Raw genomic sequence first — 19,092 nt, 5'->3', positions numbered from 1 at the left:
AAGAGAGGTGGGACACTTCTCTTCCTTCCCCTCTCTTCAGAGCTGCCGTGTACAGTTTGGGGAAAGCGCCCCATTAGCTGTGCCTGTGGGAAGGCTCTAGTGTTAACCACAGATAGGAGACAAATATGGAAGAAAGAAAAGGAAAAAAATTCACAAACTTTGAACCAAAGCATAAGGGCTAGCCTATGTTTGGGTGTCTAAAGACAAAATAAGTAAATGTCTTCAGTCAACATAGTCCCTCCTGGACTTCCCTAGTGGTCCAGGGGTTAAGAATCTGCTTGCCAGTGCAGAGGGGACATGGGTTCGATCCCTGGTCCAGAGACACAGATAAGCCTAGAAGACTATAAAAGGACTACGCTTAGAGAACACTTGAAGTCAGGACCAAAGGCCTGCTAAGCAACAGAAACAAGTATGTCCTTGAATAGAAGAAGGCTAAGTGGCCTCTCTCTTGCTTCATTTACTCAACAGATAGATACTGAGCTTTGTTTGAGGTGCTGTGCCATGCCTTGAAAAGATACCACCACTGACTCAGTTCAGTTCAGTCACTCAGTCGTGTCCAACTCTTTGCGACCCCATGAATCGCAGCACGCCAGGCCTCCCTGTCCATCACCAATGCCTGGAGTTCACTCAGACCCACGTCCATCGAGTCAGTGATGCCATCCAGCCATCTCATCCTCTGTCCTCCCCTTCTCCTCTTGCCCTCAATCCCTCCCAGCATCAGAGTCTTTTCCAATGAGTCAACTCTTCGCATGAGGTGGCCAAAGTACTGGAGTTTCAGCTTTAGCATCATTCTTTCCAAAGCAATCCCAGGGCTGATCTCCTTCAGAATGGACTGGTTGGATCTCCTTGCAGTCCAAGGGACTCTCAAGAGTCTTCTCCAACACCACAGTTCAAAAGCATCAATTCTTCGGCGCTCAGCCTTCTTCACAGTCCAACTCTCACATCCATACATGACCACAGGAAAAACCATAGCCTTGACTAGACGAACCTTTGTTGGCAAAGTAATGTCTCTGCTTTTGAATATGCTATCTAGGTTGGTCATAAGTTTCCTTCCAAGGAGTAAGCGTCTTTTAATTTCATGGCTGCAGTCACCATCTGTAAGGGATCTACATTTACTACCACCTTACCCTCTCCTACTGAAATTCTTCTTTAAAGACCTAGTGACAAAAATAGGGCAATATAGGGAATTCCCTGATGTCTAGCAGTTAAGACTCTGCCTTGCAATGCAAGGGACATGGGTTCAATCCCTAGTTAGGGAACTAAGATCCCACATGCTGCAGGGGAACTAAGTCCATGCACCACAGCTACTGAGCACACGAGCTATGACTAGAGAGAAGCCCACAGAACCAAAGCGAAGATCCTGAGTGTTGCAACTAAGACCCCATGCAACCAAAAATAAATTAATTAATTAAAAAAATTTTAAATAGGGCAATATAATAGTCACCAAGCTTTACAATTTCATTTCTATGTATCTTCTTGAGGATTTCCCTGGTAGCCCAACTGGTAAAGAATCTGCCGCAATGCAGGAGACCCCAGTTCAATTCCTGGGTCAGGAAGATCCTCTGGAGAAGGGATAAGCTACCCACTCCAGTATTCTTAGGCTTCCCTGGTGGCTCAGATGGAAAAGAATCCGCCTGCAATGCGGGAGACCTGGGTTCAATCCCTGGATCAGGAAGATCCCCTGGAGGAAGGCATGGCAACCTACTCCGGTACTCTGGCCTGGAGAATCTCTATGGCCAGAGGAGCCTGGTAGGCTACAGTCCATGGGGTCACAACAGTCGGACATGACTGAGTGACTAAGCACATACATAGCTGCTTAAACCATCATTTGAAAAAAGAAGCACAAAAATGGCAAATACAGTATGGAACTTCAAATCAAATTTTATATCAGTTTTCAAAATTTTTCTAATTAAAAAAGAAACTCTTGAAGCTTACCAACTCATTTTGCTGTTCTTTCAAAAGCATATCTTTGCTTTTGAAGCTTTGTTTAAAAGGTCATGCCTCTATTATGATAATAAAATAGTTTTTTAAAAAATTATTTAACATAGTACTCTACTCAGTTGGAAAAATACAGCAAAACATGAAGCAGGTTCAGAACTGAGAAAGATCTAGTCTAGTCTTGTGGGTTGTTTTTGGAGAGAAGAAATAGGGTAAGAAAGTTTTTGGATTTTGTCCAGGTCAGATCCAGTTCAAACTTCAAAGAGAGAACAATATTGTTATTTGAGTTCAGTTTCAATTCAAATTAAAATATCACTTTCCTACTTTGGGTTTAGTTCAGCTCCCTGCTCAGAGTGGAGAATGCCAGTTAGTGGAAGGAAAGACCCCAGGGCAATTATTTTTTAACTCATTTTGTTGCTCCTGAAGGGAGTGAAAGTGTCAGTTGCTCAGTCGTGTCTGACTCCCATCCCATGGACTGTAGCCCTCTAGGCTCCTCTGTCCATGGGATTACCCAGGCAAGAATACTGCAGTGGGTAGCCTTTCTCTTCTCCAGAGAATCTTACTGACCCAGGGATCAAAGCCCAATCTCCTGCATTGCAGGCAGATTCTTTACCATCAGAGCCACCAGGGAAACCCTGGTTACCTGCTACTCCACTGTAAATTGAGTATAGTCTGCACCTTTCAGATCCACAGAGGACAGTGGATATCCTTCAGTGCACAGAGTTCCTTGGGCTCTGGGATCCATACGGCCAGAGAGCCTTTTTGAGTTCATGCCCTCCTCTGAGGAGAGGCAGGAAGGAGGCCCAGGTCTGATGGGTCCCTTGTGTGTGGGGGACTAGGGCTGAGGAAGTGGGAGGTAGACTCTGGGGAAGCTGGCACTTGGCATCGAGATGGAAAGCAAAGGTACGCAGTGAACTCCATCAGACACCAGGAGAAACATCAAGAGAGGTGCAAAGATACCTGTTTTCTGCTATTCATCCATTCCTAGAGACACAGAGAAGGAAAAGTGAAGAATATGGGAAGGCAATGATTCAATTCCATTAGAACTGAATTGCCTTTATAGATTTATTTGAGGGAAAATTGACATCTATACAATAACAAATTTCATTCAGCAGCTAGAATGCTGTTCTACTCTTTTGGTCTCTTTTTAATGTCCTTCAGTAAACTTATGATTTTATTCCTATCTTGCATATTTCTTTTTTCGGCTGTGCTGGGTCTTCGTTGCAACACATGGGCTTTCTCTAGTTGTGGCTTGCGGAGCACAGACTCTAGAGCGTGCAGGCTCAGTAACTGCAGTGCTCAGGCTTGCTTGCCCTGCAGCACGTGGGGTCCTAGTTCCCTGATCAGGGCTCAAACCTGCATCCCCTGCACTGGAAGGCAGATTCTTAATCACTGCACTACCAGGGAAGCCCCAATATCTTGCATATTTCTGACCATAGTTTTGCCTCAGTATTTTAGTATTTTTGTGTGTATGGCAACAATAAATAGAATCCTGGTGTGTTGCTTTTGTATCCTTCTTATTAGTCTCCTATTATCTCATTTGACTATCTTGCATTTTCTGACTAGACAATGATATCATTGACAAATAGTGACAATTGAATTCTCTCTTTAATTTTTAAAAAACGTATTTATTTGTTTATTTTTGGCTGTTCTGGGTCTTCCTTGCTGCTCGAGGGCTTCCTCTCATTAAAGCAAGTGGGGGCTACTGTTTGTTGCAGTGCTCATGGCATGTGGGATCTTCCCAGACCAGGGATCAAACCCATGTCTCCTACATTGGCAGGCAGATTCTTAACCACTGGACTACCAGGGAAGTCCCCCCTCCTTTTTTTTTTTTTAAGTCGAAGTATAGTTGATTTGTAATATCATGTTAGTTTCAGGTGTGCAGCACACTGATTCATTTATACGTACATATATGAAAAATATATATATGCTTTTTCAGATTCTTTTCCCTTAGAGGTTTTTACAAAATATTGAGTAAAGTTCCCTGTGCTATATAGTATGTCCTTGATGGTTATCTATTTTATATATAGTAGGGTGTATATGCACTCAATATGCCAGCAAATTTGGAAAACTCAGCAGTGGCCACAGGACTGGAAAAGGTCAGTTTTCATTCCAATCCCAAAGAAAGGCAATGCCAAAGGATGCTCAAACTACCACACAATTGCACTCATCTCATATGCTAGTAAAGTAATGCTCAAAATTCTCCAAGCCAGGCTTCAGCAATACGTGAACTGTGAACGTCCAGATGTTCAAGCTGGTTTTAGATAAGGCAGAGGAACCAGAGATCAAATTGCCAACATCTGCTGGATCATGGAAAAAGCAAGAGAGTTCCAGAAAAACATCTATTTCTGCTTTATTGACTATGCCAAAGCCTTTGACTGTGTGGATCACAATAAACTGTGGAAAATTTTGAAAGAGATGGAAATACCAGAGCACCTGACCTGCCTCTTGAGAAACCTATATGCAGGTCAGGAAGCAAGAGTTAGAACTGGACATGGAACAACAGACTGGTTCCAAATAGGAAAAGGAGTATGTCAAGGCTGTATATTGTCACCCTGTTTATTTAACTTATATGCAGAGTACATCATGAGAAATGCCGGGCTGGATGAAGCACAAGCTGGAATCAAGATTGCCAGGAGAAATATCAATAACCTCAGATATGCAGCTGACACCACCCTTATGGCAGAAAGTGAAGAAGAACTAAAGAGCCTCTTGATGAAAGTGAAAGTGAAGAGTGAAAAAGTTGGCTTAAAGCTCAACATTCAGAAAACGAAGATCATGGCATCTGGTCCCATCACTTCGTGGGAAATAGATGGGAAAACAGTGGAAACAGTGTCAGACTTTATTTTTCTGGGCTCCAAAATCACTGCAGATGGTGACTGCAGCCATGAAATTAAAAGATGCTTACTCCTTGGAAGGAAAGTTATGACCAACCTAGACAGCATATTTAAAAGCAGAGACATTACTTTGCCAACAAAGGTCCATCTAGTCAAGGCTATAGTTTTTCCAGTAGTCATGTATGGATGTGAGAGTTGGACTGTGAAGAAGGCTGAGCACTGAAGAATTGATGCTTTTGAACTGTGGTGTTGGAGAAGACTCTTGAGAGTCCCTTGGACTGCAAGGAGATCCAACCAGTCCATTCTAAAGGAGATCAGTCCTGGGTGTTCTTTGGAAGGACTGATGCTAAAGCTGAAACTCCAGTACTTTGGTCACCTCATGCGAAGAGTTGACTCATAGGAAAAGACTCTGATGCTGGGAGGGATTGGGGGCAGGAGGAGAAGGGGACGACAGAGAATGAGATGGCTGGATGGCATCACTGACTCGATGGATGTGAGTCTGAGTGAACTCCGGGAGTTGGTGATGGACAGGGAGGCCTGGCGTGCTGCTATTCATGGGGTCGCAAAGAGTTGGACACGACTGAGTGACTGAACTGAACTGAGGGTGTATATGTTAATCCTAACCTCCTAACTTATTCCTCCTCCCACCCACCTTTCCCCTTTGGTAACTATGAGTTTGTTTTTCATGTCTGTGAGTCTCTTCTGTTTTGGAAACAAGTTCATTTGTACCTTTTTTTTTAAGATTCCACATATAAGGTGATATCGTATGATATTTGTCTTTCTCTGGCTTTCTTCACTTAGTGTGATAATTTCCTTTCAATCTTTATACTACTTTGAAAAAAGTATTTTTACTTTTCATTTTATTTATTTTTTTTGCTACACCGTGAGGCTTCTGGAATATTAGTTCCCCAACCAGGGGTGTTAACCCAGAAGTCTTAACTGCTGGATGGCCAGGAAATTTCCTTATACTGCTTTTCTTGTATGTATTTTATTGATGTAGTAAGACTTTTGGTAGATTCCAGTAAATAGTAGTAGATGTAGAAAGTAATACTGTCATTTCCCTGGTTTAGTGGAAATACTATACTTGCACCCGTAGGTATCGTGTTTATCGTGTGGTCCTAGTAGCTAAGTTTTCATCTAGTCTGTCTTGTTGTTGTTTAGTTGCTGAGTCATGTCCAACTCTTTTGCAACCCCGTGGACTGTAGCCCCCCAGGCTCCTCTATCCATAAGATCATGTTAGTTTCAGGTGTACAGCACAGTGACTCATTTATACATACATATATAAATATATATATATATATATGCTTTATCAGATTCTTTTCCATTATAGGTTATTACAGAATATCGAGTAGAGTTCTCAGGCAAGAATACTGGAGTGGGTTGCCATTTCCTTCTCCAGGGAATCTTCCTGACCCAGGGATCAAACCCACATCTCCTATATGGCAGGTGGATTTTTTTTTTTTTTTACCACTGAGCCATCTGGAAAGCCCTCTGTTCCACCTACTGAGAGTTTTAGTAGCAATAGGTATTGAATTTAATGAAAAGTTTTTCGATATCTCTGAGATATTCAATTGATTTTTCCTCCTTCAATCTATTAACATAATGAATTACATTAATAGAATTCCTGATGTTGAAGCACTTTCGCAGCCCTAGAATTGAACTGCCTTGGTCATAGTGCATTACTTAAAATTTTTTTGTTTAGTATTTTAGCATCTATGTTCTGTGAGAATAGAACCTTAATTTTGAAGACTCTTGAATGCCAGGCTAGAGAATCTGGATTTATTTTCTGGAAACTATGAAGGTTTGATTAATATTTTTACCACCTTTGAACATCATTTTGTGATCAGTGCAGTGATAAGAATTTATCTTCAGTTAATTATCTGGGTTTCTTCTCTGCTCTCTGTTGCTGAATGTTTGTGACTCTGTCTTTTTCCAGACAGCATTATTTAGTGATTATTGCAGAGACATGACTATTAAATCTTTCCTCTTTGTATTGGAAGGGATGGATCCTATATAGTGACTCATAAGCATAACTGGAAAGCAGTATATTTTAGGCAAGTATTGTTTCTTTCATGCTTTCATGCCAACTATTCTCCAATAAAAATTAAAACAAACAAACAAACTGCACTTCCCTGGTGCTAGGATAGATAGGAATCCACCTGTGAGTGTAGGGGACACAGGTTCAATCCCTGGTCCAGGAAGACCCCACATGCCTCAGGCAACTAAGACCGTGCGTCACAACTGGCAGGCTGAGCTACAGAACCCACAAGCCACAACTAATGAATCTGAGAGCTGCAGCTGCTGCAGTCCACATGCCTGGAGCCTGTGCTCAGCGACAAGGGAAGCCACCACCATGAGAAGCCTACCCCCCACCCCCCCGAAGAGACTAGAGAAAAGACCTTGCATGGCAAGGAAGACCCAGCACAACCAAAAGTCAGTCAATGGAAGCAGGCTACTCAAAACCAACAGAAACAAACTAGTTACACACTTCCGATGGCACACTGTCTACTTTCCCAGAAAGAGAAGCCGGAGTTGGAAGAGAAAGCCCACAGGTCACATATCTGTCCCTTACTCTCCTGTCATAAAGGCACTAAGTCATATCTCTTCAAGGCTTGCCTACCTATAGGGGACAGGCAAGCTTTGGCAGCTGAGGGACCAAGGGTCGAGCATTTTTTAAAAATATTTACTTATTTACTTATTTATTTGGCTGTTCCTGGTCTTAGTTGCATGATAGGGTATATCTTTAGTTGCGGCACATGGGCTATCTAGCTGGGGCACACGGACTCCAGAGCGCTCAGTAGTTACAGCACAGGCTTAGTTGCCCTAAAGCATAAGGGATCTTACTTCCCTGACTGGGGATCAAACCCGAATCCCCAGCATTGCAAGGCAGATTCTTTACCACTGGATGACGAATCTGCCTGCCAGTGTAAGAGATACGGGTTTGATCTCCGGTCCATGAAGGTCCCACATACCTCGGAGCAACCAAGCTCGTGCGCCACAACTACTGAGCTTGTGCTCTAGAGCCTGGCAGCCGCAGCTACTGAAGCCCGCAGGCCTAGAACCCATGCTCCAAAACAAGAGAAGCCGCCGCAATGAGAAGCCTGCGCACTGCAACGAGAGCACAGCCACCAGTACCACAACTAGACAAAAGCCCGTGCAGCAACAAAGGCTTTGCACAGCCAAAAATAAATCGATAAATAAAACGATTAAAAAAAAAAAGACCCAGGGGGCCACGCCTTTTAACCTCTTCCTGTACTTAGAGACATGCCTGCTGTGTGCATGTTGGTGAGAGACAGGCCCCACTTGCCACGGAGGAAGCCCTAAAGGCCTGTTGTTACTCACACAGAGAGAGAACAAAGCTTAGCCCACAGGTATGCCTGCCAGCTCAGATGTAGGAGGCCTGGAGATGCCAGGGCAGTTTAGTATCAGTTGGAGGGATGAGTAATAACAGTGTAGTAGTTAAACATGTATTAGTTCAAAACATAAAGAAAGAGTGAGAAATTAAGTAGCACTGTTACAGCAGATACAATCAGACATAATGAAATAAAATTCAGGGGAAAATTTAAATCATAAACACAAGGGAACATTCTAATATCAAGCTAACTAGATTATTACAAAATATTTTAAGATTTCCAGCAGGGCTCCTGCTTCTCTGCAGGGCAAATTAAGCAACACACATTTAACTTAAATTGCAACAAGCCAATGTAAACGTTGGTTAAAGCTCAGGGAGTATGACTCCCTGGGATGGGCACAGTGGCAAAAACCTCCAAGGAGAAATTATTTTCAGAGGCACAAGCTGAAAATATAAATAAATGAAGCAAACTTACAAATCAATGAAACAAGTGAACTTTAAAAAATACATGTTCTTTTCAACAAATGGTGCTGGAACAACTGGACATCCATGTGTAGAAAGGTGAGTCTAGACACAGACCTTAACACCCTTCACAAAAGTAGGATCATGGACCTCATCGTAAGGTGCAAAACTGTAAAACTCCTAGAAGGTAATATAAGAGGAAACCTAGATGATTTGGGATATAGTGATGTCTCTTGTAGATATAACACCAAAGGCACAATTCATGAAATAAATAATTGACAAGCTGGATTTCATTAAAATTAAAAACAGAGGATTTGGGGGGAATCCCCTGGCGGTCCAATGGTTAACACTCTGCTCTGCCAGTGCGGAGGGCTTAGGTTCAATCCCTGGTCAGGGAACTAAGATCCCACAGCATAGCCAAAAGATTTAGAAAAAAGAGAGGGAGGGGGGATTTCTGGAAACGATAGTGGTGGACACGTGTCTTCATACATTTGTCTAAGCTCATAGAATGCTCAGCGTCAAGAATGAGCCCTAAGGTAAACCATGGACTTTGGGTAATACTTATGTGTCACTATAGGTTCATCAGTTGCCACAAATGTCCCACTCTGGTGGCGGATGTTGGCAATGGGGGAGGCTAGGCATGGGATGGGGGAGGAGGTATATGGGACATCTCTGTACCTTCCTCTCATGGTTTCTGTAAACCTAAAGTGGCTTAAACAAAGGAAACAAACAAAACTGTTTTTAAAAAGGAATGTAAAGAACTAAAATGAACTCATTTGGCCGAAAGGGCAGGAGATGAGGACTCAAGAATACGTGTTCTCCAGGCCCACAAATCCGTTGGAGTCTTTGTAGCACTTAGCAATACCTTCAGTTTTCTTCTTCATTTGTTCCCATGTTTATTCTCTGTCTCATAACACTGTGCACATAGGGATGGACTCTGTCTGCTTCTCACTGTAGAGACCCAGCACCTTAGGTACACAGGCCAGATGCTCAACATAGATTTGTGGTGGGCTGATCCCTTCCCCTTTCTTTAGGACACATCGGAACCTCAGTTCTGCTCACTTCCCTGCCGACTTTCTCACCCTCTACTCTCCAAGCAGAGGAGTCCTCACTAGATCTGAGATGTGTTAGAGCGGGGCTGGGGAGCCTTGCCCCATATCATTTTCCACGATTCTTCCAGATCTGGCTTTGCCAGAGTGCTTCCTCTGCCCCATAGGCCCAAATTATTGAATTGATGAAAGCCTTTGCCTCTGAGCCCCTCCCTTCCTAAGGCAGTGAGCCAAGGACCGCCAGGCTAAGAGACCAGAGTCACCTGCAGCAGCGCCAACCAGTAAAAAAAGTTCATCAAGCCACTGATGCAAGTCATATATCTATGTAATTTTTGATTTTCTAGTAGTCTTATTAAAAAATATTAAAAACATGAAAACTAATTTTATTACTACTACCCTATTTTACTTAATATATCCAAAACATTATCATGTCACTATGCAATCAGTATGAGAGTTATTAATGAGATAATTTCTCTTTTATTGTCCTGTCTTTGAATTTCCATGTATATTTTATGCTCACAGCACTACCGTAGGTTTGCACTAACCACATTTCTTTTTATTTCTAAAGAATATTTTCTGTAAACTCTTATTGAAATACAACACGAATAGAAAAGTGCACAAATCTAACGTATACAACCTGATGAATTTTCACAAGTGAACACCAACAAGCATTTTAAAGTGTTACATCTATATGTAATCCCTGAGAGGATTCCAGATAATACATTTTATTCTTGAAGAGGACATTGGTGAAGAGGATTCCCTTTCCCCAAGGACCTTTTTCTTTTTTAAAATTTTATTTATTTTCATTGGAGGATAATTACTTTACAATATTGTGATGGTTTCTACCATACATCAACATGAACTGGCCACAGGTATACATGTGTCCTGCCCCATCCTGGACCCCCCTCCAACTCCCTCCGCACCTTATCCCTCGAGGTTGTCCCAGAGCACCTGCTTTGTGTACCCTGCTTCATGCATCCAACTTGCACAGATCTTCTGTTTTACATATGGTAATGTACATGTTTCAGTGCTGTTCTCAGAAGTCTTGTTCTTTACCCGTCTGTGTCTCCTTTGCTGCCCTGCATGTAGGATCGTAGGTACCGTCTTTCTCAATTCCATATATATGCATTAATATAGAGTATTTGTCTTTCTCTTTCTGAACCACATTTCAGGTGTTCAGTGACCACACGTGGTAGGTGGCTTCGCAGTTTGGAGCAAGGAAAAAATGGGGAGAAAAAACCTCCATCGGTATTTTAAGATGTCCCCTCCGACCCTCACGGTGGCATCTCCAGTATACATGGTGCATCCAACTGAAGGGGAAGGAAGTGGGGGATGGGTGGCAGGGGCGGAAGGAATTGGCCATGCCCGCCTGTCTTGGATCCCTGACTACCTCTTCCCTTGGGGTGTCTGGCAGGCTGCTTGGGCCGTGCTGGGGAGTTGGAAGGGAGGTACCAATCCCCACCGAAAGCTCACAAAGAGTCAAGTGGAGGCCGCCCCCTCCGTGGTTCCACTTGGTCCTGGCCCAGGTGGTATGGAGGGCTGGCCGTGCAGAGTGGCAGGCGCATCTCCAGGCTTCTAGTGGGCTTCCCCTGTGTCTCGAGGTGTTAACAGCATTACTGCCAAACGCCAGCACCCTCGTGCTATTCTGTGCGGCGTTCCAAATAAGTGCTTTTACAGCGTCTCGGCGCCAATTAGCCTAAAGCGTAATTGCCCTATTGTGAAGCCCGGCCTTCCTTTAGAACTTGCCATCAAAGGTCTCCGGGGCTCCCTACCAAGTACTCGTGAGCTTCTTCCCCCTTTTTACTGGAGGCAAAGCGGCCTGAGAAGCCAGCAGCTGCCTATAAACAGCCGGTGAGTCAGGCAGGAAGCCAACTCCACCCGCAGGAGGCGGAAGCCCGGGAAGCCTTCCTTGTAGAGCGAGGTCACTGTCCACCTAAGGAATGTTTCACATGCTTGCAGCTCACCCTTGTAACCACTTTTTTGACCAATAACCTAAAAGGGATTACGTAGGAGGATGATGAACATGATCTAACTTTTTCTTAATGAATCATGCTGATGATTCTTAGAATTAGGATCAGTAATTCTTAAATTAAGCTTCAACAAATAGCTTTTGTCTCTTCTCTAGCTGTCACTCCTAGCTGTCACTCCTGTTATGTGAGCCCTGCTTGCCTCAATGGCTCTTTTTCAAATGGTCCATGCAAGTCAGACACTATACCCTGTAGGAATGTGTGCAAACTAAGAGATAGTTAGAAGCCCTGAAGAAGGATGGAGGGGGTCTCCCTCTTAGTAAGTGCTTGGGCTTTGTCACAGCTATTTTAACTGTCAAAGTTGGTTTTGTTTTGTTTTTTTTCCCCTGAATGTGATTTTTCCCCCTCTAAAGTTACACTTATCTACAGAAAATTGAGAAATTCTTTGATTTGTTTGTAAACATTACTTTCCTGGGTTATACCAAGTTTTATTTCATGTAGTCTTAAGATATTGGAGAAAATGATTCTAGCTTAGGATCCAAGCTTAGAGAACTTCCGGGAGAGCACACAAAGCTGGCATTATTTGCTATATCGAATGTTCTTATTTTTCACTAACCTCTGGGCACATTTACAAATATTCTTAAAGAAGGCATTCATAGCTTATTATCTATCCAAGGAAAAAATGGAACCGAACCTGCTTTCACTAACACCTACCTTTCAAAAACACATTCACACAGTTTCTTATTATGAAAAGGGAAAAGAATGATTGCCAGTTGGCAACAGAGGAGGTTTGTTTCGGAATCTAGTGTCATGGTTGTTTTGATGGAATCAGAGTTCACTCTGGTTTTTTTTTAATCCTTGGGAGCATTTTTTCTCCGCTCCTAACTCAATCAACCCTAAATTCTGTGAGATCTTGATAGGTGTAAGTCTCATTATAAAGTATAAGTCTCGTTTGTGGTAGAGGCAGAAATGCCATTGCTCTGAATTCTCCCTTCACAGAGTGAAGAGCTTCCCTGGGAAAGAGACCAGACGTGGAGCTGGTGGCAACGTAGACAGTGGAGGGGCAGAAAGTTTAGCAAAGCTCACCTTCATGGAAATGGGACCATATAACAGCACGTGAAACAGATGACCCTACCATCCCAAAGAGTTTTGTTCCTACACACTGGGGTAGGATTTGGGGCAGGGAAAGCAATGTGACCCCGAGGACTTCTAAGAGATAATTTGTTAAGGAATTGCTGAAAGGTATTGCAACACATCACAATAGGAGGAGGCGGGATTCTGAGGACTGAAGATAAACCCGCACAGGGAAACGTGTTGACCAAGGGGGCCCTCTCCTTCTCATTTCCTTCTCAGGGACACAGCTTCCTCTGACCTGGGGAAACACTGAAAGCCCACAGCAATGCTTACTCACCAGATAAGCCAAGAAGAAGCTACCCCTTTCCAGGAAGTCTGTGACAACAGCGTAAGCATAGGTGAGCAAGGAGGTGTAACCAGCCCAGCCGGCCCCATCTCTGACTTACATTTGGACTATGCTTTTCTGGCTTCCTTGTGCCTCAGCTCCTCTGCCTGTCAAATGGGAGGGGAAGGGTGTGGGATAGTTTGGTAAAATTCTCTGAAATCTTTTGCTGAAAGGTTCTTCAAAAGGGCAAGATAGTAAAATTAACCCTTAGCTATCCAGTGTGAGGTTGCTATAAACAGGGTCTGGAATACGGTCACAATGTCATAGGTTTGTTTACAACAATATAAATGGGGCCATATAACGATCTACGGGAAGCTTAGCAGAATTCTTTGATAGGACATGCATTCAGGAAAGCTGAGACTCAGTCCTCCCCAGGACCAAATAGCCCCTGTGCATGGGCTTTCAGCAAAGATTTTCCTTCCTCCCAGAGCCCTGCTTCTCAGTGTGACCAGCCCAAGGCAGCTCTAGAGGAAGGTGGGTTCTGGTTGATCTAGGAGGCTGGTCCAAAATCCAGTTTATACTGAAGTGATGTGCAGGCAAGTGTGCACATGTGTGCACATCCAGGCATCTTCTTGCCAAATCTGAATGTACCTTTAAAAATACAAAAATAAGGGGACTTCCCTGGTGGTCCAGTTGTTAAGGATCCACCTTGCAATGCAGGGGATGCAGGTTCGATCCCTGGTCAGGGAACTAAGATCCCACATGCTGTAGAGGAACTAAACCTCCACACCACAACTAGAGAGTCTGTGCACCACAATGAAGTATCCCTCGAGACTCAGTGAAGATCCCGCGTGCCACAACTAAGACCCAATGCAGCTGAATTAATTAATAAAAAAAAAGTTTTTAAGTAAGTGTAAACATGTAGCCTAGACGACCCCACTAAGTCAGTTCTAGGATGATGCGTGTCTCTGTGTTATAAACTTGGTGGTGGCCAGCCTTTAGCTCTACTAGACTGAAATGGGAAGCATTGAGCACAGAAACTGTGGCATATTCTGAAAGGATGGGTCAAGGAATCCCTTTAGTTGGGAAGAAGCAGGAGCAAAAATGTTGGCTGGGGCAGCATTTCAGTAATGTTAATATCCTCCTAACCCATAAGAGATGACTGGGGCATGGCAGAGAGGCAGGTTCAGGAATAAACACCAAAATGGGGTGTGTGACCCCATTGTCTGTTATCACAGGACACTTTGATAGACGTATATGGAACTTATTGGTGCACGGGGAAGCCAAATGTTCAGCTTTAGCCAAGTAAAATGGTAAGGTTTCTATTCTATTTTCGTCTGGAGTGCAGAACTAAGGAAGGCACTTCTTAAGAGAGATTTAATTATGGGCATGAGCATAAGAAACATATCAGAACTTGCTCTCGCCCTCCCCCACTCCCTCAAACCTCTTATTTCCTCACATTTTTGTTGACTTAGGTGATTAAATTGATGTTTTAGATGCCTGGTACAGAGTAGCTGTCCAACTGATATTCAGTGATTGAATGAAAAATAGCATTTAAACTTTTCAGAAATAGACAGTGAAGCAGCCTAGTGAGGGTTAAGTCCATGACTGATCAGCAGATGGAAGGCAGCAGGGAGAGGTTCTACAGAGCAGAGACTCCCTTCCTGCCTGGCTTTCTGTCTCTCCTCTTTCATTTTGCCTGCCTCACCTGCCTGGAGCCTCTAACCTCTTGGAAAATGGATGTTGGTACTACACAACTGGGAATTATCCTGACTCTGATGCCCTGGAAGGGCCAAAGCTAAATTTCCCAAGTCATTCCATGCCTGCCTGGAATAACAGGGCAACAACGGAAGACTCAATGTCACGTAGGAAGGACAGCCTGATGATATATCCCCACGTCCCTGGTAAATCCCAAGTGAGCTTCCCAGACAGCCGAGTGAGGTGGTTTGGAGCTTGGGTTTGCATCCCAGCTCTACCACTAGCTGCGTGTTCTTGTAAATGGGTTTAATTATTGCACGGACCTGTATGATCAGGCCACCCAAGATGCCTGTTCTTCTGCTCTCTTATGTCCCCTACTCAATCAGACCCTTCTTTTTTTTTTTTTTTTTTACTTTTATTTATTTTTTGCTGCACTGGGTCTTCATTGCTTTGCATGGACTTTCTCTAGTTGCGGTGAGTGGGGTCTACTCTTCATTGCAGTACACGGGCTTTTCATTGCTATGGCTCCTCTTGTTTCTGACCACAGGCTCTAGGCACATGGGCTTCAGTGGCTGTAGCACACAGGCTCGATAGTTGTCCTCCCAGACTCTAGAGCACTGGCTCAGTAGTTGTGGCACATGGGCTTAGTTGCTCCATGGGATGTGGAATCTTCCTGGACCAGAGATCAAACCCGTGTCGCCTGCCTTGGCAGGTGGATCCTTATCCACTATGCCACCAGGGAAGTCCAATCAGCCCTTTCTTCACCTACACCTACTCACATGGCTGATCTTCCCTCTTAATCATAGAGCTCCCAGCCCCAGCTAGCGATTGTTTTAATCTTTAGATCAGAAAGTCTCTATTACCATAGCTTATCAAAGGGGCTGTGAAGGGCATGCTCTTCTCCTGGTTTCCCTGGTAACCAGTGAGCCAACTGACATCCTGGTATCCTCCACCTTCCCCCAGAGTAAAGACTGCTTCCATGGTCTGCCTGCCATCTGCTGCCCACAGTGGACTATCACCCAAGGATCTTGCTTCAGACATGTAAGATCCTCTGTCCACTAAGCCACTGAGGTCCTGGTCAGTGATGCTGGGCTCTTTCTTCCAGCTTGAGGCTGGGCAGATACAGGGCCTGCAGGCCTGTGGGATGCAGGCCAGCCAAACTTGTCAAGCTGTTGTGAGAACTAGGGAAGAAAATCCATGTAAAGCCTCTTAGTGCAATGCCTGGAACATAGTAAGTATTCTACAATGGTTAGATTATTGTATTCCATGATTCCTGCCAAATGGTCTCCTACCCATGCTTCTGAGCCTCCATCACAGGTACATTGATTCAACCACCCATTCTTTCAGTAACCATTCCTGAGGATCTATGGTTTGTTAAGTCAGGTGTTAGGCACAAACTGTAGGATACATGTATGAATCTGAATCTGACCTGAGTCCTGCTTTCAGACAACTTATACTAGGAGTGACCAAAGTGTAAGAAACAGAAAGTGTCTTAAAAGAGATAGGAATAAAGTGTGATATGAACACTCAGAGGAGAGAACACAGTGGGGACTCTGCTGGTGGTCCAGTGGTTAAGATTCCACACTCCCAGTGCAGGGGGTGCAGGTTTGATCCCTGGTCAGGAAACTAAGATCCAAAAACTAAGATGTTTGGGGTGGCCAAAAAATAAAAAAGAAGAAAGAACACAGTGGCTTCCAGGAGAGGAAAAGAATTTTCAGCTGGGCCTTGACAGCTGGGCAGCTTTTGGACATGGTTGGAGGTAGGAGTGGGGATGAGAACATTTAGGGTAGAAGGCAGAGGAGGAGACTCCACAGAGTGGAGAAAGCAGCAGAAGCCGTGCTTGGCTTCGAGTGTCAAGGAAAATGGTTTGGAAAGGGGTTGGAGGCAGTTAAGGGGCACGGGCCTCATGTGTTTACTCAGCCTCCTATCCAGAGCCTCCTCTAAGCCCCCAGGTCTGTTTTTCGGGACCAGGATACAAAGACATAGGTGAGGGCGTTGGGGTAGGCACTGGACCCAAATGCAGGCAGTAGACTGGCTAGTAACCTGTAGAACAAAATCAACCAGGCTAAGACTTCTTTCTCGAGAACCTCGATAAAAATGGTTCTGGTCAGTATTGCTACATCACAGGTTATCCCCAAATATAGCTACATTTGCTCTGCCAGGGAAGGACAGGGCCATCATACATACAAGTGTTGTGCTCAGACTCTTGTGACCCCATGGACTGTAGTCCGCCAGGCTCCTCTGTCCACGGGATTTTCCAGGCAGGAATACTGGGATGGGTTGCCATGTCCTTCTCCAGGGGATCTTCCCATCCCAGAGTTAGAACCCAAGTATTCTGTGGTTCTGCACTGCAGACAGATTCTTTACCTGCTGAATCACCTGGGAAGCCCTCCCTTCTCCAGGGGATCTTCCTAACCCAGGGATCAAAACCGGGTCTCTGGCATTGCAGGCAGATTCTTTACTGTCTGAGCCACCAGGGAAGCCCCTGAGCCATCATAACATGAACCAAATAGCCCTCAAAGCCATATTTATCATCATCGAGCTTTTTGGAGAAAGTTTACCAGCTGTGCTCTAGGAAAACCAGTCCAGGAGCTGTGTGTAGGATGGGCTGGCAACAAAGAGAGTGGAGGCGAGAAGATGCATTGAAGGCCACTGTCAGGATCTGGTAGGAGGTGGAGAGGGAGTGAAAAAAGGAAAGGGTGTGTCCAAGGTTAGCCGACAGGTCTGGACGCTACTTGTGCAAGGAGAACCCAGAGAACCTGAAGCCTGCATTTCCAGATGGCTGTTCATTGTGTTCCTCACTGATATCTAGCAACAGGAAAAGCAGAAACCTGTCTTCATATTTCCCACCAGACCCAGGGGAAGGTAGGTATAAATGGATGTGCAGCCATGACCCAGAATGCTATGCTCTGAACTGCTTCTGGGATCAGGTAATAGCCAGAAACAAAAATGAGAAAACAGACCATGCAAATGAAGGTAATTTCAAAATTTTTCAGATCCTTTTCTTTCTTTTTAATTGAAGTGCAGTTGATTTATAGTGTTGTGCTAGTTTAAGGCGTACTGCCAAGTGATTCAGTTATTTATACTCTTTTCCAGATTCTTTTCCATTATAGGTTATTACAAGATACTGAATATACTTTGTGATACAGTAAGTCCTTGTGTATCTATTTCATATACAGTAGCTTGTATCCGCTGACCCCAATCTCCTAATTTATTCCTCCCCTACTCCTTTCCCCTTTGATAACAGTAAGTTTGTTGTCTATGTCTGTGAGTCTGTTTCTGTTTTATAAAAAAGCTCATCTGTACCCAGATTTCTCAAATGCCGTGAAAGAGGGATAGGTGGCCAATGTCCCCACCTGCACCCCTGCTCTTGAGTGGCTCATGGTTCTCGTCCCAAAACAATCCAGTATCTCTAACAGGCTTCTGGGGCCTCAGCCTCTTATCACACTTCTTTCTACTTCCTCTCTGAAATCTCCATCAGGGAAGCCACATTGGCTTTGGCAAGGCCTCAGGGAAGATGGGGAACTAAGCAGAACCTGGCTGGAGTTCTTACTGGTGGACTGAAGAATAACCATAGGCTAACACATCTTATTCACTTTTCACTTTCATGCATCGGAGAAGGAAATGGCAACCCACTCCAGCGTTCTTGCCTGGAGAATCCCAGGGACAGAGGAGCCTGGTAGGCTGCCGTCTATGGTGTTGCACAGAGTTGGACACGACTGAAGGGACTTAGCAGCAGCAGCAGCAATAACAACAACAACAACAACAACGAATCTTAATCTCATCAAAACAGGATCCTGTACACACATGATCAACATCCTCCACCAGAATGGTGCTCTGAGTAGATATGATAGGGGGTCCATAGGAAAGAGAACCAGGAAAGAGGGTCCACAGGGAAAGAGAACCAGGCATGACTTTCTTGACATAGGAGAAGCCATTTTGGTCTAAGCCATTTTGTGATCTAAGCCTGGCCAAAATCAGATCAGATCAGTCATTCAGTCGTGTCTGACTCTTTGCGACCCCATGAATCGCAGCACGCCAGGCCTCCCTTCCATCACCAACTCCCTGAGTTCACTCAGACTCATGTCCATAGAGTGAGTGATGCCATCCAGCCATCTCATCCTCTGTCGTCCCCTTCTCCTCCTGCCCCCAATCCCTCCCAGCATCAGAGTCTTTTCTAATGAGTCAACTCTTCACATAAGGTGGCCAAAGTACTGGAGTTTCAGCTTTAGCATCATTCCTTCCAAAGAAATCCCAGAGCTGATCTCCTTCAGAATGGACTGGTTGGATCTCCTTGCAGTCCAAAAGACTCTCAAGAGTCTTTTCCAACACCACAGTTCAAAAGCATCAATTCTTTGGCGCTCAGCCTTCTTCACAGTCCAACTCTCAC

At 44.3% G+C, this 19,092-nt stretch overlaps 1 long non-coding RNA gene across 3 annotated transcripts in view; it reads left to right on the top strand.

Annotated features, from left to right (window-relative positions):
• The first annotated feature begins 9,732 nt into the window (after window positions 1-9,732).
• The window catches only part of LOC147359131 (uncharacterized), a 49,871-nt gene continuing 40,511 nt past the window's right edge, over window positions 9,733-19,092 (top strand). Inside the window, exon 1 of one of the 3 annotated variants that reach the window (XR_015140548.1) lies at window positions 9,733-13,077. This is a non-coding gene — a long non-coding RNA (uncharacterized LOC147359131). Of the gene's footprint in view, window positions 13,078-17,393; window positions 17,568-17,619; window positions 17,679-19,092 lie in introns of those variants that run through there. The other 2 variants (XR_015140550.1, XR_015140551.1) reach the window with 2 other exon arrangements.

The sequence above is a fragment of the Bos grunniens genome, chromosome 14 (genome assembly GCF_055505025.1).
Source record: "Bos grunniens cultivar Pamir isolate PY7600 chromosome 14, Bosgru_T2T1.0, whole genome shotgun sequence".
NCBI lineage: Eukaryota > Metazoa > Chordata > Mammalia > Artiodactyla > Bovidae > Bos > Bos grunniens.
This window is presented reverse-complemented; position numbering and strand designations above follow the sequence as displayed.